This window comes from Mobula hypostoma, chromosome 22, assembly GCF_963921235.1.
Source record: "Mobula hypostoma chromosome 22, sMobHyp1.1, whole genome shotgun sequence".
NCBI lineage: Eukaryota > Metazoa > Chordata > Chondrichthyes > Myliobatiformes > Myliobatidae > Mobula > Mobula hypostoma.
Genome location: NC_086118.1, coordinates 54,461,847 through 54,487,402, shown reverse-complemented (window position 1 = coordinate 54,487,402; position 25,556 = coordinate 54,461,847). Strand labels below are relative to the sequence as shown.

The 25,556-nt window shown below is 44.2% G+C and overlaps 1 protein-coding gene across 1 annotated transcript in view; it reads left to right on the top strand.

The window, feature by feature from the left end:
- Positions 1-25,556, top strand: part of LOC134336417 (protein kinase C alpha type) — a 317,831-nt gene that overhangs the window by 116,848 nt on the left and 175,427 nt on the right. The gene's annotated exons all lie outside the window — the stretch shown is intronic.

Sequence of the window (25,556 nt, the reverse complement as noted above, 5' to 3'; positions counted from 1 at the left end):
TGGTTTGAGTTGCTCTGCATTTATTATCTCTGACAAAGACAGACATTTTAATGATGATCTTTAACAACTTGTGAAACGTTCTTTACGCCATAAACTTCACGGGATAGTAATCTAAGTTGTTCATAAATCTAAATGTCTGCACCTCTGTTCTTCCTCCAACACATCCCTAGCTCCCAAAACAGCTGCAAGTATGTCAGTTGCTGTTCATATTTGGCACAAGGTTCATCTCCACTGAGCAAGTTCAGGAAGGCAACTTGGTCAGAATGGGCTAGTTGGGCCGAACGGCCCATTTCCATGCCATATGGCTGTAATTCACCATACCCTCCCACCTGAAGGTAACTTAGCTTTGTCCAGTGTGCCTGTGTTTGGACAGTATCCCTCTAAACTAGGGGTTCCCAATCTGGGGCCGACAGACCACTTGGTTAACAGTGAAACTCCATGCATTAAAAAAGTTGCGAATTGCTGCTCTAAATCTTTCCTATTCGTGTACTTGTCCGAATCTCCTTTAAACGCTGGAATTGTACCTACCTCTACGGCTTCCCCTGGTAGCTTGTTCCATATAGCCACCAACCTCAGTGTGGGGGGGAAAGGTTGCCTGTGAGGTTTTTTTTAACTTTTTCTCCATTTACCTCTGTCCTCTAGTAACCAATGCCCCTACCTTGGAGAAAGAAGCTGAGAACATTAATCTTATCTGTGCTTTGTATTCCGATTATAAGACCAACTCTCAGCCTCCTAGATTACAGAGGTAAAAAAAAATAAGCCCCAGCATTTCTATACAACTCAAGCCCTCCATCTCTGGCAACCTTCAACACCGTTTCCAGCTTAAAGACATCCTTCTGTAGCTGAGCAATAGAACTGCACACCAGAGTCCAAGTGTAGTGTCACCAATACCTTGTACATTTGTTACACAACACTCAATCCCTGTTCACATTTTCCTTCAACTGGCTTCAGGAGCCCTCATAACCAATGAGCAAGTGGCTGTCCCAAGAATCTGCTGCCAGTGGATATCTCTTGGAACAGGCCAGATACCAGTCTTGCCCATATATCTTCAATCTTGCCACCCTCTCACACCCCACTCCTCCGCCCCTCCCCCCATCCCCCCCCCCGTCCTCCTCCTCCTCCCCCCTCCCCCAATGTTTTTCCTGTGTCTTCTGGTTTATGTCATATGGTTGATGCACAGAAGCTGCTTTGCTGTGCAAACCATACATCAGAGAAGTGATTAGAGTTGTACCATTGCCACTGGAAGTGACTGCTGTGCCCTCATGGTTTGTCTGTCTGGAAATGTTGAAAGTGTGTTTCTGATGCTGAAATTTTCAAATGGACAGCTGGCGATGAGGTAAAGTGTGCAGGGGAATTTTGTTATTTGTAGGCCTTGGGCGATGACCGAAACGTTGAAAATTTCCACGACTCAGGATGTGTTTTCTATACTGGAGTCATTTTTAAGATTCTACATATTGTGTTAGTTCCTGTTTATCCACGTTTAATCCAAAAAAAATTCCAAGCAACTTAGTAACTTGCTTCGCTGATCTTAGAGGCTCTCCATGCACACTATACTGGCAGACTTTGTACTGATTACAATGTAGTGTTTGGTCTGTTTTGTATCTGCTGTGAGCTGCGCCCGAGCACCAGTTAGAACTCCTTTCCAGCTGGTTTCTCCTGTGCAGGACAAATATATTTTAATGTTGCATTTACAAGTTTTGTAGAATAATTCTTGTACACTTTAAATATTGTGATTTGGTGGCTGTACATCATTTAACCTCTGAATAGATCTGATTAAATACCTGATAATACCGGACTAATTCACTAATGTAACAGTAAAATGCTCCCATCTTCCATTCTGGGCTGTAAGTGACACCAGACCAATAGCTGAGGCTGACAATTAACTCAAAGTTTAAAGTAAATTTATTATCAAAGTACGTAGAATACTGTGCAAAAGTCTTAGGCTAGGGTGCCTAAGACTTTTGCACACTACTGCTGTAATTTTATGTATTGCGCTGGACTGCTGCTGCAAAAGAAAACAAATTTCATGACATATGTGAGTGACAATAATAAACCTGATTCTGATGTGGATTTCTATAATGGGCTGAGAGTGGGAAGGGGGCAGGGAGAGGGAAATCATGGTTGGGAAAAGGGGAAAGGAGTGGGGATGGAGCAGGAAGAACCAGAGAGACATTCTGATCAATAACTACTTGCTTGGAAGCAAATGACTTTGCCTGGCAGCTCAGAGCTGGGTGTGTCTGCACCAGTGCCACCCTCGCCCCGGCACCCCTTTTCTGCCACGTCCCACACCCTCCCGCGGCAACCCACCGCGTCCCACACCCGCGGCAACCCACGACGACCCACCGCGTCCCACACCCTCCCGCGGTGACCCACGACGACCCACCACGTCCCACACCCTCCCGCGGCGACCCACCCTCCCCATTCCCAACATCCTTTGCTCCTGCCAGATTCACAAACTCGCTTTCAGCTCTACGTTGACAAATGCAGTACTGTGTAAAAGTCTTGGACACCCTTACTATATATACGTGCCTAAGACTTTTACGCAGTACTGTAGATGTCACCATATACTACACTGAGATTCATTTTCTTACAGACTCTGACAGGAAAATAAAGAAATGAAATCGAGCTTATGAACAACTATACATAACGAAGACTGACAAACATCCAATGTGCAAAAGAGGACAAATCGTGCCAATAATACTGAGAACGTGAGTTGTAGAGCCCTTGAAAGTGAGTCTGTAGGTTGTGGAGTCAGTGCAATGTTGAGATGAGAGAGAGTGAAGTTATCCACGCCGGTTCAGGAGCCCGATAGTTGAGAGGTAATAACTATTCCTGGACCTGGTGGTATAGGACCTAAGGCTCCTGTACCTCCTGCCTGATGGCAGCTGCAAGAAGTGAACATGGCCTGGATGGTGGGTGTCTTTGACGATGAATGTGGCAGCTCTCCTTGCAATTGCCTCCAAGAATCCGAGGTATTACGGCTGCTGAGTTTCTGCCAACAATTACACTCCATTTAAACTACACAGCACTTGCCCTGTTTGTAAATGTGGCTGTTTTGCAGTCTCTGCAATTGTTACAGTGTGAAGTAGGTCAGGAATTTTCACTTAAAAGCTGCCATATGATTACAAATTGTTGTTGAATATTAGCACTTGATGAGTTAGAAGCACTCAGTGGAGCGGAGGTCAAGCACCTCCAAGCAAAGCTCAATAAATAGGACTGAACTAGCTTTGCTTGATAGAGATGTACTAGACGACAAGGGCGTAGATACAACAGCTAGAGATGTTTCCCCAGGACGGGAATGGCTAATACCAGGGGCCATAACTTTAAGCTGCTTGTAGGAAGGTTTGCGGGCAGGATGTCAGAGGTAATTTTTTTACACGGAGAGTGATGGATGCATGAAACGCACTGCCAGCAGTGGTGGTAGAGGCAGAGACATTAGGGACACTTGGGGGACTCTTGGGCATGTGGATGTGAGGAAAATGGAGGGCCATGTGGTCGGGAAGGGTTACTGACCTTGGCACAACATTGCGGACTGACGGGTCTGTACTTTGGAGTTGTCCTCTATGTTCTTTGTGTCTGAGCTCTGAGCTAATGATTGTCTCCTCCAATCCTACCACAGCACTTTGAAGATTTAAATTCGGCAAGTGAAATGAATTCATGATTTAAATGCTATTTTCATTAACAGTGACCAATTAATACAGTGTGTTCTTGATGAAAGCCCATCTGCTGCTCTAATGATAGTTGGAACCCCTGCCACATTGGCTTGTGTGTGACTCTAGACTTAGCAATCTAATTGACTCTGACTCTCGGCTGCTCCTAAAATCAGAGAGAATTTAGAATAAAGAATAAATGTTTTCATTGTTTGCACTATTCAGTCTTAAGCTGGCCAATGGTGTGGTCGTATCTGCACCAGATTTCAAGGTGAGTGGTCCCGGGTTCGAATCCGGCCGGCTCCTTGCAGACTTTCCATTCGTGTTGGGTCGAGCATCAAGCTAGCAACTTAGCCTCATATATTAAAAATAAATGGGCAGATGCTGAAAAAACAGCAAGATTGACACGCAATGTGCCACAATGAACAACAACTGTTCAGTCTTGAGACAAGCAAGTAAAGGATGCAAGATTTTCAGTGTCTCTCCATGGCTTTGTGTCACAGACATGGAAGCTCTTTTGAATATTTTCCCATTAGTGCTCAGACTGAATGCGAGTTGCGGGTGATCTCAGGACTGTCACCTGTAATGAAGCACAGATAATAACTGCCTAAGATTACAGGCTTCTCAAAGCACAATGAGCAATGATTACTGGTTTTCAGACATTCTAATGATAAAGACCTCTTCCAAATATGGTTATCAAAGTGAACATTAAAATTCATTAGCCACACTTCCAGTTCTTGTATCTTTGTTGACAGATGAGTGGCTCAATAACCAATTCCAGGTGAAGGATGTTGAGATCAATGTTTCTTTTCATCTTTTTTCCTCAGAGAGAGGGAAATGTTTTAGTTAATTTTCTCTAAACTTGCTGAGTGTGCCCATAAGGAAATGAATCTCAGGGCTGTATATGGTGACATATATGTATTTTGCTAATAAAGTTATTTTGAAACTGGAGCTTTGAAATGTAACTCTTCTCAGTTCATTCCTGGGACTTGGGCAAATCAAGTTCAAGTTTATTTCGAGTTTATTATCATGTACACATGTATACTAAGCCAGCTGGTGGTGTAGTGGCATCAGTGCCGGACTGCGGAGCGAAGGCTCCCGAGTTCAAACCCAGCTGGCTCCCCAGGCACGCTTTCCATCCGCGCTGGGCTGAGCGTTGAGCTAGCAACTCCACCTCGTAAAAAAGAATTGCCTGCTACAGAAACATCAACAGCAAAAAGTTGACGGCCTATGCTTTCTCGTGAGTTTAAAAGGCAATTTCCTTTTTTTTACACGTGTATACTGCCAATCGAAACAATGTCCCTCCAGACCAAGGTGTACAACACAGTACATATAACTGACATAAAACGTATAAAGTAAGATTACAAATAAACTTCTGTTAATCACAGTTTAGTTCAGTTCATTTTAGCGACGTTCATTGACTGTGGGCCACTGAGCCAGTCTGCCCTGATCAAAATTGCACTAACTAGAAATAACAAAAAAAGGAGGAACCAGAAGCACATCATATCATGAACTACACAGTCCAACCTGCAATTAAACCTTGCCCAAGACCCAAGACACTGGTACTATGCTCTTGCAGCAGTGAGTGAAGGGGAGAGGGAGACCAGTCAAATGCAGGCACCTTTCTCCGGTTAGCAGCAAGTGAGGGGGGGAGAGAGAGACTGGTTAAATGCAGACAGATGGCACTGAACATCCAGTTGCCTTCTGCTCTCGTGCTGGTTGATTTCATTCTTCCTCGACGCTTTAGTTGATGAGATCGGTGAAAAATGGAGTCAATCGTGGGCTCATGACCCATCTCCCAGCCTCTTGACCTCCAGGTCACACACTCCGCTCCAAACCTCACTGAACTCCCTCGCAGACAGCAAAATGCCAGATCACTCCATCAACCTGAAAGCACACTATCAAAATGTAAATCTCAGGTTCCAACCACACGCAGCTAAGTAGTGGAATCATATTTGAAAGAAATAGTTTTGTGAACTGTCTGAAGGAACAGAGGGATATTGGGGTCCATGTCAGTGGTTGCTGTATGTTGATAAGGTGGTTAAGAAGGCATTTGGTGTGTGGGCTTTCAATACTGGGGGAATTGAGTTCAATGTTGCAGCTCTATAAAACTGGTTAGAGTTTACTTGGAGTATTGTGTTCAGTTCTGGTCACCTCATTATAGGAAGGGTGTGGAAGCTTTCGGGAGGGTGCAGAGGAGAATTACCAAGATGCTGCCTGAATTAGAGAGCATGTCTTATGAGGAAAGTTTGAGCAAGCTAGGGGTTTACTCTTTGAAGTGAAGGACAATGAGAGGTGACTTGATAGAGTTGTACAAGATAAGGGGCATAGATTGGGTGGACAGCCAGACTTTTTCCCAGGATGAAAATGACTGATACGAGGATGCATAACTTTAAGGTGAAAAAGGATTTAGTGTTTTCCCGTTGTATATGATGAATAGACTGTTCTCAGGCTTTGAGTGATAGGTGATTGGAACGCACTGCCAGGGTGGTGGTAGAGGCAGATATATTAGGGAAATTTAAAACACTATTAGGTAGGTATATGAATGAATGAAAAATGGAGGGCTATCTAGAGGGAAGGGCCAGATTGATCTTAAAGTAGGTTAAAGGGTTAGCAGAACAGTTGTAGTCCGTAGAGCCTGTACTGTGCTGTATGTTCTGTGTTAGAACACTCTGAAGTGACTTCCTGAAAACTATTTACTCTGCTTCTTTAAGGCTGCACTAACACCCACCTTTTCGATGTAATCATTGATCTGAAACCTCACTTGTGAAGAGTTTTCAGTGTGAGCTATCCATGTGGCAACTGCCCCCGGTTACTTGCCACTTTCTGAACCCGCCGCTCCCTACTCGCTGAGGACCAAGCCCAACATGGTCATTAAAACTGCTGACGAGGAAGGTGTTGGAGTTTAGTCAGTGCCCTCTCAGGGACGGGAGGAGTGAGAGTTGTGCCATATGGAACTGGAAACAGTCACGTTCTGTCTGAGGGCAGGAAGCAGCAACAGGTCAGTTGTAAATGTGCCAGCAGAGGCTGTGTCGGATGGAAACTGTTAACCCTTTCCTCTGTCAACTAACTTCATGAGATGTAGGGAAGGGTTGAATAGGTAAGGACTTCATTTCCTGGAGTGAAGTTAGAGGTACATAATATTGAGTGGTATAGCTGGGGTAAATGTGAACAGCTTTTGCCACTGAGGTTGGGTGAGATTAGAACTAAAGGTCATAGGTTAAGGGTGAAAGGTGAAATAATTAAGGGGAAAACCTGAGGGGGAAGTGAGCGGGAGAGTCTTGAATGAGATACCAGCAGAAGTGGTGGATGCAGGATGGATTGCAACATTTAAGAGAAGTTTAGATAAGTACATGGATGGGAGGGGTGTCGAGGGCTGTTGTTCAGGTGTGGGTTAATGGGATCAGGCAGAATAAAAGTTCGACATCGATGAGATGGGCTGCATGACCTGTTTCTGTGCTGTGGTATTCTGACTCTCTAAAACTCGCCGTTTATTGTATCAACATAAATGTTCTGTGTTAGCTTTTAGAAATGACCCCTGGCAAATGAGCTTGGCTCATTTTCCTTATGTACCAACATCCACCTTGTTCCTCGCTCCAACTCCTCCAACCTGTAATATTGAAATAGAAGATCTCCTGTTGGCCAGTGGATCGATCTCCCACCCTGCCCCTGGCACATGGAACTTCCTTGCGATCCTTAGTCTCTAGAATTCTACCTCGCTACACATCTGAAATCGTTCAATTTTCATTTCTTCAGAATCAGGTGCAATATCACTGGTGAATGTTATGAAATCTGTTTTATAGCAGCAATACGTTGTAATACATAAAAAACCTATAAATGACAGTAAAAAAAATATATATATATATATATAAAATTAAGTAGTGCAGAAAGAGAGGGAAAAAACAGAGGTGTTATTGGTGAGTTCAACGTTCATTCAGAAATCTGATGGCAGAAGGGAATAAGCTGTCCTGAAATGTTGAGTGTGTTCCTTTAGGTTCCTGTACCACCTCCTTGAAGGTAGCATTGAGAAGAGGGCATGTCCAAGGTGATGGGGTCCTTAATGATGAACACTGCCTTTTTGAGGTATTGCTCCTTGAAGGTGTCCTAGGTACAATGGATGCTAGTGCTCATGATGGAGCTGACTAGATCTACAACTCTGCAGCTTACTTTGACCCTGTGCAATAGCCACTGTCATGTCTTCTTCATAATTGCATCAATATGTTAGACCCAGGATAGATCTTCAGAGATGTTGACACCTGGGAACTTGAAGCTACTCACCATTTCCGCTGCTGATCCCTTGACGAGGACTGGTGTGTGTTCCCTCGACTTCCCCTTCCTGATGTCCACAATCCACTCCTTGGTCTTACTGACATTGAGTGCAAGTTTGTTGTTGTGACACCAGTCAACTAACTGATTTATCTTGCTCCTATATGCCTCCTCGTCAGACGAACAGAAGCTCTCTTCCACATGTCCTTGTCTCAGTCCTAGTCTGGCTGCCTCCCTGAATTGTTTTCAGGGTACATTGAAGGCACGTGTATGAAACTAGACAATTTCACCAACTCTGCTGCCAATTCCCACCCTGCTCTTTTCACAAAAGTCATCTCTGACCCCTCCTTTCTCTTGCCCAATTGGACTATTTCCATCTCACGGGTCTCTTCCACCAGGGATTCTTTCCATTCCCGCACTTACTCCAGATCTGTATCTGTTCCAAGAACAGGCATTCCCGCCAGAGATTCTGAAATAAACTACTTTTTCTTTCATCATGGTTTACCCTCTAGTGTCACTGACAGAGCTTCATTTATTTCCCACATTTCTGCTCGCACCCAGAACGCGACATGGTTCACCCTGTCTTTGTTCCATATTCACATCCAACAAATCGCCATTTGTAATTTTTCTTGCCTTCAACAAGATGCCACCACTGGACATGCAAGTGATCTATAAAGAGATTAGCTTTACTTGTCACCTCTACAGTGAAATGCATCATTTGCATCAAATTGAATTAGTGAGGATTGTGCTGGACAGCCCACTAGTGTCACTGCTTCTGGGGCCAACATCATGTACCCATTACTCATTAACTCTAACCTGCACATCTTTGGAATGTGAGAGGAAACCCGAGTGGTCACAGGAAGAACGTATGGACTCCTTGCAGATAGTGGGGGACATCGAACCCTGATCTTACAGCTGCTCCCCCAATACCTCTGTGGATCTCTCTTCCATCCCCACCAATCACTGCCCTCCTCAACTGCCTTCCTAAGTAAACACAGTAGGTGCAACACCTGTCCTTTATTTTCAACTTGATCCATTGAGCCTAGCAGATCTTCCACATATAGCAGCACTTCATTATCACTTAACAATTACCAGTTTATATGGTCCATTCTACTTTGAAGAAGCCAAACAGAGATTGATTGCCTTCTACATGACTTCTCTGTTCTGCTCCCAGCCACATCAGTGACTTTGCCCTCCTGTGCTGTTCCACCAAAGCCCAACTCGAGCCTGAAGCACATCTCATCTTCGACTCAGCATTCTTGCATCCCTTGGGATTTGATACTGAATTCAGCAATTTCACATAACCAGCATTTCCTGTTTATGTTAGAGCTGAGCAGTTCTCTTGTGAGAGGTCTTTGATTTGTAACTTGAGGTCTAGTTCTCAGCCTCCACAGATGCATCCTGACCTGATGAGTATTTTTGTTTCAGATATTTTGCATTTTACAGTTGTAGCACTGTGTTTGACCTTCTCTGCCCTTCCTCATTACTCTCTTCACAAAGATTAATGGTGGTGAGGAGGCATGTGCCGCACCAACGTCAGAATATGTATTGGGTTTAGTTGGTCTTTGTCTCATTGCTTCCCTTCCCTTCTTCTTCCTCCCCCACTTTCTCTGCAATGTAAACTATACCTGTCTGCTCATTGCCCTCTTTGATCAAAGGCCATTGACCTGAAGCATGAATTCAACACCTGCGGTTGTTTTAGAATATAGAACGATACAGTACAGTACTTTCCACCACCCCATACTTTCCGCCAGTCACCTTAAATTATGCCCCTTGGTATTAGTCATTTCTGCACTGGGGAGAAGTCTGGCGGTGCCTTTTATCATCTTGTACACCCGATTTTCTGATTTTATTTTGGATTTCCAGCATCTGCAGGTTTTCTCCGCCCCAGACCTTTTTTTAAATTTGTTAGGACTGGTCTTGGATCTGGGCTTGCGGTTGGTTTTGCACATCTTTACCTGCTGTGTCTTCCCTCCACCTCCATATCTCCCTGGAGCCCTGGCTCCGCACTTAGGGCTCATCTTTCTGAGATACAGCACAACAGTTAGCACTGCAGCCTTGGGGACTGTCTGTGTGGAGTTTGCATGTTCTCTCTCAGGTATTCTGCGCTTGGCTTTCCTTCCACGTGCCAGAGAATTCTGGGTTAATATACCGACTACTCCTATTATAGGTGGGTGATGGGAGAATGGTGGGGGAAGGGGGAAGGTGGAAGGTGAGTGGGAAAATTGGGATTGATGCAGGATTCTTGCAAATAGGTGCTTTACGGTTGGTGTGGGACCTGAAGGGCCAGTTTCCAGCTTTAACTCTCTGGTCCTTCAGTTCATATTGGCAAAGGCTTTGGAGCATTGCAAGGCTTGGACATCAGGCTTTGTCTGGGAGATGTGCAAACCATGAGACATAGGAGCAGAATTAGGCCATTCAGCCCATCAAGTCTGCTCCACTATTCAATTATGGCTTGTTTATTATTCCCTCATAACCTTTGACGCCCTTACTGATCAATAACCCATGAACCTCTGCTTTAAATATAGCCAATTACTTGACCTCTGCAGCCACCTATGCCAAAGAATTCCAGAGATTCGCCATCTGTTGGCTAAAGAAACTCCTCCTCATCTCTTTACTAAAGGGACATCCTTTTATTCTGAAGCTGTACCCTCTGGTCCTAGACTCTCCTACTACTGAAAAAATCCTTTCCTTGTCCACGCTACCCAGACCTTTCAATATTCAGTAGATTTTAATGAGACCCCCTTGCCCTTCTAAACTCCAGCAAGTACAAGCCCAGAGCCATCAAATGCTCCTTATACGTTCACCCTTTCGTTCCCTGGGTCAGTCAGACCAGTGCTTTCTAAATACTCAACACTAAATCCTTGCTTTTATGGTCTAGCCCTTTCGAAATGAATGCCGATGTTGTATTTGCCTTCCTCACTACCAACTCAACCTGCAAGTTAACCTTTAGGAAATCTTGCACAAGGATCCCAAGTTCCTTTGCATTTCTGATTTCTGAATTCTTTCCCCTTTATCCCTTCTAGCAAAGTGCATGGCAAGGAACCAGTGTACCTAGGGAGGAGGATTCTGATCAATTCAGATTCTTGCTCATTGAGTCAACATTGGAAATACTTTGACGTTTATATCAACACGCAAGAGGCTCGGATTTATTTTTATAATTCATTTTGACATACTGAGTGCTGTTCAGGACTGCAGAATAAAGGCAGACTTTCACTTCTACAACACCAGCTTGACCTCAATATCTCAAACCTCAGAGCCAATGAGTTTTGAAATATTGCCAGATTTGAAGGAGTTATAGCAACAAATTCCCACAGAAGCAGTAAGGCTGTAACCGAATCAGAATCCTTTATTATCACCAAGTATGTGGATACATACAGGGAATTTGATGCCGGTTTCCTTGAGCTCTCGCTGTACAGAATCAAAAAACAAACAAAACAATAGTACAAATAATCATGAACTATATACAATGAGGTATACCTGTGTATGTACAGGTGGACTTGGTTTATAATAGACTAAAATTCAAGTGTTCATGAGGCTGATGGCATACAGAAAGAAACCGTTCTTGTACCTTTTTGTCCAGGCATACAGTGATCTAAAGCACCTACCAGAAGGAAGGAGTTGGAACAGGTGATGTCCAGGGTGTGATGGGTCTACAATGATGCTGCTTGTTCGCTTCCTGACTCTAGATGCAGATAAGTCCTGGATCGAGGGACTTATATAAGTTGCTTTAGGTGATTTTATTTGTGACATTTACAAGGACCACTGTCACAGGAAAGCAACATCCATCATCAGGGATTCCCACCATCCAGGCCATGCTCTCTTGTCACTGCTTCTATCAGGAAGGAGGTACAGGAGCCTCAGGACCAACACCACCAGCTTTAGGAACAGTTAGTACCTTCAACCATCAAGCTCCATCAGCCGAGTGGGTAACTTCACTCAACTAATACTGTGAACTGATTCCACAACCTACAGGCTCGCATTCAAAGACTCTACAACATATGTTCTCTATTATTTATTTATTGTATATTTGCAGTATGTCTTTTTTTTTGCATATTTGTTGTTTGTCAGTCCTTGTGTGTAGTTTAAAAAAAATTGATTCTATTGTTTCTTTGTTCTACTGCAAGGAAATGAACCTCTGGGTAATATATTGTGACATATATGTACTTGATACTAAATTTACTTTGAACTTTGAAAAGGTTTTTGTGAAAATCCTAGTGCAAAAGGATATTTTCTCATTATTTTGATATTTTCTTGGGACAGAAAAAGAGGCCACCTGGTGCTTTGAACCTTTACCCACAGAGCAATCTCATCCAACCCACTCACCCACTTCTTGCCCAGTAACCCTGTCTCCCATTAACATGTCCCCAGTTCCCCTCCAACTCACTGAACAAGGGACAATTGACAGTGACCGACAGCAATAACTGTGACACAGCTGCATTACCAGGAGTCTTGCTGTGCTGCCTATTTTTGCCTGAAAGGGTGTGGGGGCTTCATTGCTGGATAGGTGGACAGTCTATGAAACTGTTGAGTGGATTTAATGGGAAGCCAAAAGCAATAATGAACTACGTTACTTTGATATATTGAAGTGGCAGGCACTTTGCAAATGATCTCTGTGGTTAACGATCAATGTTCAGTTTGTGGTTTGGTTGCACAGCCGGAGACAGTGAGGTGATCATTTAACATGCTGATGTTGGCCAGGACTGACGAGGGACTTCCCTGCCTCTGAGAGTTCTGCTCCAGGGTGGAAGGAATCTCAACCACAGGCTTGCTCTGACACGGCTGCTGTGCATTTCAGAGACGTGCAGGTTGAGACGCTAGACAAGTACAATGTTAGCATTCATTTCGAGAGAACTACAAAATTAAAACAAGCAAGGATGTAATGCTGAGACTTTATAAGGCATTGGTCAAATCTTATTTGGAGTATTGTGAGCAGTTTTGGGCCCTCATCTAAGAAAGGATGTGCTGACGTTGGAGAGGGCCCTGAGGAGGTTCATGAGAATGATTCCAGGAATGAAAGGGTTAACATATGTGGAGCATTTGATCACTCTGGGCCTGTACTCACTGAAGTTTAGAAGGATGATGGGAATTTCATTGAAACCTACTGAATATTGGAAGATGCAGACACAAGGAAATCTGCAGATGCTGGAAATTCAAGCAACACACAAAAAATGCTGGTGGAACAAGGTACAGGCGACGTTTCGGGCCGGGACCCTTCATCAGGACTAGATGAAGGGTCCCGGCCCGAAACGTCGACTGTATCTCTTCCTATGAATATTGGAAGGCCGAGATCGAGTGGATGTGGAGAGGATGTTTCCAATAGTGGGAGAGTCTAGGAGCAGAGAACAAAGCCTCAGAATACTAGGATGCTCTTTTAGAACAGAAATGAAGAGGAATTTCTTTCATCAGAGCATGATGAATCTGTGGAACTCATTGTGACAGACAGCTGTAGAGGACAAGTTGTTGGTATATTTGAAAAAGAGGTTGATAGGTTCTTGATAGTAAGGGCATCAAAGGTTAAGGGGAGGAGGCAAAAGAACAGAGTTGAGAAGGAAAATAATTCAGCCATGATTGAATAGCAGAACGACTCTGGGCCAAATGAACTAATTTTGCTCCAATGTCTAGTGAAGAAGTGGCCAGAGAATCCAAGCGACTGGACACATCACAGGACTGAGGGAATGCTGCACCATCAGCGTGCCATATTTTAGGTGGCTCATTAAATCAATACTTTGACTATCCTTAGAGGAGGGCATTGGAGATGCCCAGTACCCTGGCACATATTGGTTCCGTGGTTAGCTTCATTAATAATAATTCTACCCATGCTTCATTATGTTGTATTTTGTGGTCTCTTCCTGTGCTTATGTTGGCAGCTGTGTTTCCACAATGCTACTGTGTGACTACTGCTCTGGCTATAGAGCTCTCTGGGCTTGTTTGTGTCATGAAACATGATGGCAGGTGTTTTGCTCCTGAGAAAAATCAAACATCTTGGAAGGGTAGCCTTTGAAAATTTCTATTCTATTCATTTTGGGAAACTGGACGTTCACAGCACAGCCAGCATTTATTGCCCATCCATGTTTTCCTTCAAGAAGTGTTGGTGAGCTGCCGCCTTGAATATCTGTAGACCTTCTATTGAGGATGCTCTCAACAGATGGTTCTCTAGTCATGGGAACTCAAATAAGCGATACTGCAGATTGTAACATCGAAACAGTCCCCCCTCCTGCTGCAGGAGCAATATCTCTCTCTCCCTCGTTAGTGAGAAAGAGGGCCTGTTGAGGTGTTGAAGTATTGGGACGGACAGCAGTTTTTGACCTTTGATCTTCTTGATGGACTCTAGATCAAGGTCTCTGGGGTCTTGCTATTGCTTGCATGGTGGGTAGTTTGGGGGGGGGGAGGGTTTGATGCTTTTGTGGAATTCTTTGCCACAGGCAGCTGTGGAGGCAAGTCTTTATGTATATTTAATGCAGAGGTGAATAGGTTCTTGATTTGTCAGGGCACGAAGAGATATGGGGAGAAGGCAGGATATTGGGGCTGAGAGGAAAATTGGATCAGCCATGATGAAATGGTGAAGCACACTCAATCGGTCAAATGGCCAAATTCTGCTCCGATGTCTTATGGTCTTTTGCTGCAGTGTGTGGGGGGACGCTTTGGAGTTCTAATGTTTTTCTGTCATTTGTATTTTGAGGGTTTTTTCTCTGTTTCGTAGATGTATGAGAAGAGTAAGGATTTCAGGTTGTATACCGCATACATTCTCCGATATCAAATTGAACTATTGAACCATGAACTGTGGCTGCATATTCCAAGATTTTGATACAACAATGATTGAGAGAGTAGCAATATAAACTCAAGTCAGAGTTGCAGAGAAAATTTACAAGGATATTATAGGGAAATATTAACTAATTAGGACTTTATGCCTTGCAGTGTAGGAGGGATTTGATGAAGGATAAATGCAAGCGGATTTTTTCCACTGAGGCTGAGTGAAAATAGAACTAGAGGTTTTATGTTAAGGGTGAAAAGTGAAATATTTAAGGGGAGCCTTGTGGTAAATGTCTTCACTCAGAGGGTGGTGAGAGTGTGGAATGAGCTGCCAGTGAAATGGAGGATGCAGGTTCAATTCAACATTTGATTTGGGTAGGTACATGGATGGGAGGAGTTTGAAGTGCTATGATCCAGGTGCAGGTCAATGGGACTAGACAGAATAACAGTTCAGCATGGACTAGGTGGGTCGAAGGGCCTGCATCTGTACTCTAATGCTCAATGACTTTCTGACTCTATATCATGTGCTTGGAGAGAAAGCTTGAGATGACTGTGTACCCACGAGTCTGCTGTCCGTAAACCTCACGTTGGCAGGTTCGGATGTTAACTGCCGGGTGTTTACTAGATGCTGTGCACTGCAGCCATTGTGTTCAGGGATTGAATGTGTTGCACAGTCAGTGGAATGGCAGTCCAGGATGGTATCAAGATGCTGTTGAGTTGTTGGTGCTGCACTTAAAACATAGAAACATAGAAAACCTACAGCACAATACAGGCCCTTCGGCCCACAAAGTTGTGCCGAACATGTCCCTACCTTAGAAATTACTAGGGTTACCCATAGCCCTCTATTTTTCTAAGCTCCATGTATCTATCCAAAAGTCTCTTAAAAGACCCTATCGTATCCACCTCCACCACCGTTGCTGGCAGCCCATTCCACGCACTCACCACTCTCTGAGTAAAAAAAAACACAACGTACCCCTGACAACTCCTCTGTACCTACTCCCCAGCACCTTAAACCTGTGGCCTCTTGAGGCAACCATTCCAGCCCTGGGAAAAAGCCTCTGACTATCCACACAATCAATGCCTCTCATCATCTTATACACCTCTATCAGGTCACCTCTCATCCTCTGTCACTCCAAGGAGAAAAGGCCGAGTTCACTCAACCTATTCTCATAAGGCATGCTCCCCAATCCAGGCAACATCCTTGTAAATCTCCTCTGCACCCTTTCTATGGTTTCCACATCCTTCCTGTAGTGAGGTGACCAGAACTGAGCACAGTACTCCAAGTGTGGTCTGACCAGGGTCCTATATAGCTGCAACATTACCTGTCGGCTCCTAAATTCAATTCCACGATAGATGAAGGCCAGTGCACCGTATGCCGCCTTAACCACAGAGTCAACCTGCGCAGCTGCTTTGAGCATCCTATGAACTCGGACCCCAAGATCCCTCTGATCCTCCACACTGCCAAGAGTCTTACTATTAGTACTATATTCTGCCATCATATTTGACCTACCAAAATGAACCACTTCACACTTATCTGGGTTGAACTCCATTTGCCACTTCTCAGCCCAGTTTTGCATCCTATCAATGTCCTGTTGTAACCTCTGACAGCCCTCCACACTATCTACAACATCTCCAACCTTTGTGTCATCAGGAAACTTAGTAACCCATCCCTCCACTTTCACATCCAGGTCATTTATAAAAATCACGAAGAGTACGGGTCCCAGAACAGATCCCTGAGGCACACCACTGGTCACCGACCTCCATGCAAAATATGACCTGTTTACAACCACTCTTTACCTTCTGTGAGCAGCCAGTTCTGGATCCACAAAGCAATGTCCCCTTGGATCCCATGCCTCCTTCCTTTCTCAATAAGCTTTGCATGGGGTACCTTATCAAATGCCTTACTGAAATCCATATACACTATATCTACTGCTCTTCCTTCATCCATGTGTTTAGTCACATCCTCAAAAAAATTCACTCAGGCTCTAAGGCACAACCTGCCCTTAACGAAGCCATGCTGACTGTTTCTAATCATATTATACTTCTCCAAATGCTTATAAATCCTGCCTCTCAGGATCTTCTCCATCAACTTACCAACCACTGAAGTAAGACTCACTGGTCTATAATTTCCTGGGCTATCTCTACTCCCTTTCTTGAATGAGGGAACAATATCCGCAACTCTCCAATCCTCTGGAACATCTCTTGTCCCCATTGATGATGCAAAGATCATCGCCAGAGGCTCAGCAATCTCCTCCCTCACCTCCCACAGTAGCCTGGGGTACATCTCATCCGGTCCCGGCGCCTTATCTAACTTGATGCTTTCCAGAAGCTCGAGCACATCCTCTTATAATATCTGCATGCTCAAACTTTTCAGTCCACTGCAAGTTATCACTATAATCACCAAGATCCTTTTCCATAGTGAATACTGAAATAAAGTATTCATTAAGTACCTCTGCTATTTCCTCCGGTTCCATACACACTTTCCCACTGTCACACTTGATGGGTCCTATTCTTTCACATCTTATCCTCTTGCTCTTCACATACTTGTAGAATGCCTTGGGTTTTCCTTAATCCTGCCCGCCAGGCCTTCTCATGGCCCCATGTAACCATATAACAATTACAGCACGGAAACAGGCCATCTCGGCCCTTCTAGTCTGTGCCGAACTCTTACTCTCACCTAGTCCCACCGACCTGCACTCAGCCCATAACCCTCCATTCCTTTCCTGTCCATATAGCTTCCGGCTCTCCTAATTTCCTCCTCAATCTCCTTCCTGTTAGCCTTATAATCTTCTAGATTTCTGAACCTTTCGTAAGCTTTTCTTCTTGACTAGATTTACTACAGCCTTTGTACGCCACGGTTCCTGTACCCTCCCATAACTTCCCTGTGTCATTGGAATGTACCTATGCAGAACTCCACACAAATATCCCCTAAATATTTGCCATATTTCTTTCATACCTTTCCCTGAGAACATCTGTTCCCAGTTTAAGATTCCAAGTTCCTGCCTGATAGCCTCATAATTCCCCTTACTCCAATTAAACGCTTTTCCAGCTGGTCTGTTCCTATCTCTCTCCAATGCTATTGTAAAGGAGATAGAATTATGATCACTATCTCCAAAATGCTCTCCCACTGAGAGATCTGACACCTGACCAGGTTCATTTCCCAGTACCAAATTCAAGTAATTGTTGAGGATAGTTTTATTGTTACTTGTTAATAACCCTGTGCTGCAGTATTGTGCTTCTTTGTTCTTGGGAACAGGCAGTGACACAATAAAATTGACCTTTGTTTGGCAGCCTATAAGGAGACAGAAGTTTGCCAGTAGCAATTTCCTGTAGTTTCCAACTTCCTCAGAGTGAATCCAACAGCTAAATGTTTATTGATTTTCAGAGAAGTTGACCAGAGAATCTTCATGCTGGGGAGACAAAGACATGGCAGCAGTCTTTCGTAGCACTGTGTGGGGCTTCTCAGTGCAGTGGTGGGGGCGGGGGTGTGCTGCTGCTCCCTTTGCTTCACAATCTGTGGGATGGGAAAGAGTGGTAGAACTTTTTTTTCCAGAGCTCCTTGTAGAACAGCCCAGTGTGTGTGCTGCCAAGTGTTCCTGCTGTAACACGCAAAATGCTGAAATAGCTTAGCAGATCAGGCAATATCTATGAAATGAATAAACATTTGCCATTTTGGGCCAAGACCCTTTATCTTGATTGAAAGGAAGGGGGTAGAAACCTGAATAAGAAGGTGATAGGACAAGAAGGAGTACAAACTGGCAGATAATGGGTGAGGACAAAGATGGGGGGTGGTGATGTAAGAAGGTAGGAAGTGGTAGGTGGAGGAGGTAAAGGGCTGAAGAAGGGAACTGATGAGAGAGGAGAGTGGACCATGGGAGATTCCCCCGGGATCAATAAAGTATAACTATGACTATGAGAGGGAGGAGGGGCAGTAGAGGGCAGTGATGAGGAGAAGGAAAGGGGTGAGACGTAAGCCAAAGACAAAGGAGGAACTCAGGAGGTCAGGTTAAATGTTTTCAGGATGCCTTGTTTCTACCACCATGTCTTATCCAAAGTTCAATGTAAATTTATTATCAAAGTACATATATGTCACCATATGCAACCCAGAGATTCATTTTCTTGTGGACATACTTAATAAGTCTATGGAATAATAACCATATTAACCAGAGTGCAGAAGACAACAAACTGTGCAGTACGCAAAAAAAAAAAGCAATAAATATCAAGAACCTGAAATAAGCCCTTGAAGGTGAGTCCATTGTTGTGGGAACATTTCAATAATGGGGCAAGTGAATTATGATATTGTATCCATTAGAGAGACTTGGTTGCAGGAGGGGCTGGACTGGCAGCTTAATATTCCGGGATTCTGTTGTCTTAGATGAGACAGAGCAGGAAAGATTCCAGGAGGAGGGATGGCTTTACTAGCCAAGGAAGATGACACTGCAGTGCTCAGTCAGGATAGACTTGTCTAGTGAGGTGTTATAGGTGGAACTGGGTAATCAGAAAGATGTTGTTCGTCCATCATTGACGTCGATGAGGACCTCGACACCATTATAATGGTGTGGAGACTAGCGCGTGATTTGGATTTAAGTGAGGGAGAGTTGCGCAGCATCAGTCTCACTCTCTCTTCCCAATTCCCATCTGGATCCAGTGGCAAGACAGAGTCTAGATGGCTGGAGATGGGACTAGGCACAGTGGATGACCAGGATGTCTTCTGTGTCTTGTCCTGCTCTACACATTCCATGACGCTTGCAGAGACCGCCTTCTTGACCGTTGGACCTTCCATTGGTCTGGTCCACTCAATCAGAAAGATATGACCATGTAAATGGGTCTATGTTACAGACCACCTAACAGTCCGAGGGATTTAGAGGAACAAATTTGTAGAGAGGCCTCAGACTGTTGAAAGAAGCATAAGATTGTTAAAGTTGGTGATTTTAACATTCCACATACTGACTGGGACTCCCATACTGTAAAAGGACTAGATGGGATGTTATGTTGAAGTTATATAAGACATTGGTAAGGCCTAATTTGGAGTAATAAGTGCGGTTCTGGTCACCTACCTACAGAAAAGATGTAAATAAGGTTGAAAAAGTACAGAGAAAATTCACAAGGATGTTGCTGAGTCTGGAGGACCTGAGTTATGTAGAAAGATTGAATAGGTTGGGACTTTATTCCTTAGAATTGAGAGGAGATTTGATAAATGTATACAAAATTATGAGGGGTATATCTAGGGTAAATGCAAACAGGCTTTTTCTACTGAGATTGGATGGGATTACAATGAGAGGTCATTGGTTAAGGGTGAAAGGTGAAAAGTTTAAGGGGAACATGAGAATCTACTTCACTCAGAGTCATGTGAGTGTGGAACGAACTGTCAGCACAACTGGTATGTATGAGCTCGGTTTCAACATTTAAGTGAAGTTTGGGTAGGTACATGGAGGGTAGGGCATTGTAGGCCTATGGTCCTGGTGCAAGTTATTGGTAGAAGGCATTTTAAATGGGTTGACACAGACTAGATAGGCCAAAGGGCCTTTTACTGTGCTGTATTTTTCTATGACTCTCTGAAGTTGAGTGAAATGATCCCCTTTGGTTCAAGAACCTGATGGTTGAGGGATGATAACTATTCCTGAACCTGGTGTGTTGAGTCCTGAGACCCCTGTACCTCCTTCCTGTTGGCAACAGTGAGAAAAGAGGATGTCCAGAGTGGTGGGGGTCCCTGATGAAGAATGCTGTTTTCCTGTGACATTTCATTTAGATGTGCTCGATTGTGGGGAGTGCTTTAACTATGAATGACCAGGCCGTATCCACTGCATTTTGTAGGATTTTCCATTCAAGGGAATTGATATTTCCATACCAGGCTGTGATGCAGCTGGTCAGTACACTCTCCATTACAGATCTATAGAAGTTTGTCAAAGTTTTGGATGTCGTGCCGAATCTCCGCAAGTTAGTGGTGCTGCCTTGCTTTCTTCATAATTGCACTGACGTGCTCGGCCCAGGACAGGTCCTGCGAGATGATAACACCAAGGAATTTAAATTTGCTGACCCTCTCCACTTCTGATTCATGGACCTCTGATTTCCTTCTCTTGAAATCAATCATCAGCTGCTGAGTCTTGCTGGCATTGAATGAGGGGGTTTTATCCCCACCGTTGTTAATCATGTAGCACCATGGTCTTGAAAAGCGTTGTCTCATTTTTACTGTGTACTGTACCAGCAGTTATGGTCGAAATGACAATAAAAAGTGTCAGTGACTAGACTTGAAATATGTTTAACTTACACTCAAAATAAACAGGTTCTTTTCTCTGCATATCCAGGACTGTAGTTTATCCAAAAAAGTACTTTGTGCTCATAACTCCAATCAAATGCTTCAGAGCTGAATTAACGCTCTGTGCATGTGAGTTTTGCCCAGAAAACTTGCAAACAGAAATATGGATCTTTCACAATCTGTTGACGTCATAAAGAAAGTTGAAATGATGCATGTCATTTTGAGGTATGGATTTGTTGTAATAAGATTGAAAATGTTGACAGTCAGTGGTACACTGGTCTAGGCTCAACTATTCTGAGCTAAGCTGTCCATAGTTACACTGATCTCTGTGACGTTACCCTGAGTTTGTGCATTCTCCCTGTGACTATGTGGGTTTTCTCTGGGTGCTCCAGAGGAGAGGCTAACAACACAACACAGTGGTGCCAAGATAACAACCTCTCCCTCAATGTCCAAAAAACAAATGAGCTGATCATAGATTACAGGAGGAACGGAGACAGGCTCGCCCCGATCAACATTAATGGGACAGCAGCTGAGAGGGTGAGCAGCTTCAAGCTCCTTGGTATACACATCACTGAAGATCTCACCTGGACTGTACACACTGGCTGTGTGGCAGAAGCAGCACAACAGCATCTCTTCCACCTCAGGCAACTGAAGAAGTTTAGCATGAGCCCCCAGATCTTCAAGGGGCACCATTGAGAGCGTCTTCACTGGCTGTATCACCGCCTGGTACGAGAACTACACCAACCTTGATCACTGGGCACTGCGGAGAGTGGTACAGACAGCGCAGCACATCTGTGGATGTGATCTTCCCTCCACTGAGGACATTTACAGCAGCAGGTGAGAAAGAAGGCCTGGAAGATCATCAGGGACACCAGCCACCCCAACCATAACCTGTTTCAGTTGCTTCCATCTGGCAAATGGTACTGCAGCATTAAAGCCAGGACCAACAGGCTACAGGACAGCTTTTTTCTTCAAGCCATTAGACTTATAGATTCACATGTCCGTACATTGCGACAGAGTCATAACATAAAGGTTTTTACTCCCTCACATTGTGGGATGGATGTAAGATTTAAATAAATTCAAATTCTGTCTGCATTCCAAAGATGTATGATTCGGCTCGGTAAATTATGGACATGCTGTTGCCACCAGAAGTATGGTGACACTTACGGGGATGTTCCCGGCATGATATGATGTGACACAAGCAATGCGTTTCACTGTGTTTTGATGTACATGTGATGAATAAAGCTTTCTTTCTATCTCTGTAATGTTACCCTGAGCCACGCTGTTCACAGTTACACTGGTAAATAAAGCACTGCTCTTTGTCACGCTGCCCTGAGTTGGCCTGAAATAATTTGCCACTCTCCCTCTGTAGCGTGGCAGCAAATTTAACAACTGAGTTTTATTCATTGTCAAGTTGTTTCCAGGAATGTTCCGGGAGTCTGTTCTTTGAAATGTGACAGAAACCACTCCTCTCAGACCACTGAGTGCGTTGTTGGAGGAACCTGTCTTGTAGTCTCCTATTCGATGATGGGGCACGTTTTGCAAAGGGGCAGGTTGGTAGAGTGGCGTCTCTTGTTTGAGCCTGTAACTGAAGAAGTGCTACATTGTCTCTCAGATGAGTTAATCCAATGCCCGACCAGCTTCCTCAGCTGGATGTAAATCATTCCGTTCCATACTGTGCTCTGCCCAACATTTATCCCTCGGTCAACACAGTTAAAACAGATTGTCTCTTTATTATCACATTACGGTTTATGAGATCTTGCTGAGCACAAATTGGCATCAAAAGTCCTTCATTTGTTGCAAAGTGCTTTAGATTGTCTTGAAGGGGATATAGAAAAGCTTTATAGAAATACGAATCTGGAAAGTCTGTGTTTAATCCGTCATGTTAAGGACTGATCTCACTTGCCAAGCACCATGTTTAATTAATGCTTGATGTGATGTTTTCAGCAGCACGTGTGAACATTAAAAATAACATTCTGAGATGTAAGTGTTTTCCACTCCAACGTGTACATAACTACTTGAGACTATCCAGCTCCCTGCAGGCTGGAACAGCCAAGTCCATCACCGTCAAAGCCCTCCCCACTATTGAGTGCCTTTACATGGAGCGCTGTCTCAAGGAAAGCACCATTCATCATCAGCATCCTCACCATCAAGGCCATGCTGTCTTCTCACTACTCCAGAAGCGAGTTCCACACCACCAGGTTCAGGAATAGTTGTTACTCTACAGCCATCAGAGTAACAACATCTAACTAATGTGGATAGCTTTACTTGCCACAACTCTGAACTGATTCTATGATCTACAGACTCTATTTTAGGGACTCTTTACAATCCCTGTTCTCAATAGATATATTTTTTTCTTTGCCTGGCAGTGAATTTCACAGCTCAAAGGCACTACTCCTTCCCTCTGCTAGCCTGCAGGTCACCCTTGGGCAAGGTGTGATCGGGGTCACGTGAAGCCATGGGAGCAGCCGGTGGATATCACAAGCCCTGGTTATGTGACAGCTGGCGCCAGGCAGACAGTCTCTGAAGAATATTGATAATGGCTGGGGTCACCCGTCTTGTAAAGACACTGCCCAGAAAAAGGCAATGGCAATGGTAAACCATTTCTGTAGAAAAAATTGTCAAGAACAATCATGGTCAAAGACCACAATCACCTACGTCATATGACATGGCACATGATGATGGTGATTTCTTCTGCACATTGGTTGTTTGTTCATCTTTGTTTATGTATATGTTTTCATAAATTCTATACTATTTCTTTATTTTCCTGTGCATGCTTGCAAGAAGATGAATTTCAAGGTAGTATATGCTGTTTGATAATATATTTAATTTGAACTTTGAACTGTGGCAGTAGAGGTCTTGGTGTTACCTTTATGACTGAGCACCTCAGGTGCCAGCTGTGGCTCCACAAGTCATACCGTTCCCTCTGGATGGAAAGCGGTGGGTTCAAAGCTGGTTCCTGAGGCACCGGCTTGGAATCTGGAGCTGTGGCAGGGCTGCTCTGCGTAGCGGGACATTAAATTGGGATCCTCAGTCAGAATGTATGAAAATACTTCCAGCTGCTTCAGTGGAGAGTGGAGGGAATCCAGCTCTGCTAAGTATCCCTCTGGTAATAGAACAGAGTTCAAGTTCTTGTTTATTGTCTTTTGACTGTACATGTATACAACCAAACGAAACCATGTTCCTCCAGACCACGGTGCGCCCACACAACATACAGTACATCACACAGCACATAAATCAAAATATTACCACAAATAAGGTAATGCAGCACAAGTAAAGAGTTCAGTAAGCAGCTTGCTGTCCTAGTGATGAGACCTCAATGGTGGCAGGGTATTCATTAGTCTCACAGCCTGAGGGAAGAAGCTGTTACCCGGTCTGGCAGTCCTAGTCCTGATGCTTCTGTACCTCCTTCCCGATGACAGTGGGTCAGAGAGATAGTGGGATGGGTGGTAGGGATCCTCAACAATGCTTCATGTAGAACATTCCCAGTAAATGTCACAAATAGGCGGGAAGGAGACCCCTGTGATCCTGTCAGTGGTTTTTACTGTCCTCTGTAGCATCTTTCGGTCCGATGCCTTGCAGTTTCCATACCATACATTGATGCAGCCAGGCAGGATGCGTTCAATGGTGTTCCTGTAGAAAGCTGTTAGAATGGGGTGGGGAGCCTTCCATTCCTCAATCTCCTCAAAGTGTGGTTTCTTGCCTAATGAGGAGGCATTGTGGGTCCCGATTAGATCGTCCGTTATGTGCGCGTCAATGAACTTCGTGCTCTTCACTGTCTCCATAGCTTAGCCATTGATACGCACGCGAGAGTGGTCGACCTGCACCTTCCTGAACTCCACAATGATCTATTTTATCTTGTCCACATTGAAACCCAAGTTGTTGTTCTCACACTGTTTGACACTCATCATTGTTGCCAATGAGATCAGCTACTATTGCAACAGCAGCGAACTTGAGCTGGATTTGACAGTGCAGTCATGAGTCTGCAGTGCAAACGCTGGGGCCAAGGTGCAAAACACAGTACCAATAGTCATAACAGCACAAGGCACACATAACACATTTAAGATCACTGTAAAGTACAGTCATACAAAAAAAGATATAGTCCAAATCCATGAATCTTGCAGCAGTGTACAGTCAAAAACGATATAGCTTGTCTTCTACTGAGTGAACACTGAGAGGGGGCAGCAGTGACTCCAGCATGGACGCCACGCCACACTGCCTCTGGCGTTCCGGTGGAGCACAGACTCTTGAGTCCAGCACCTCCGCAGGGTAATTGCAGATGGACCACGCTGCAGCTCGAGGCCTAGTCCTTGCTATGACGGAGGCCACGCAGCTCCCCTGCCATTTGCCAAACAAGCCAATGAATTGGACTTGCAGCATTCCAAATCATCCATGTTCAACGGGCTCTTACGGTCACAAGAAAAGCGATGAAGGTGACCACTTGCTGTTAGACCGCACACCAACTCCTCTGACATAGACAGTAGCATGATTCACACCAGGTCCAACACCTGCTGATTCTCCATCAACAAGCAACTAGCTAATGGGTAGACCTGAAGTACTTTAAGTTTTTAATGTCCAGCAGAGTCTTTTGATCATTAAAAATACATTTAAAAAAGAAAGACAATAACACC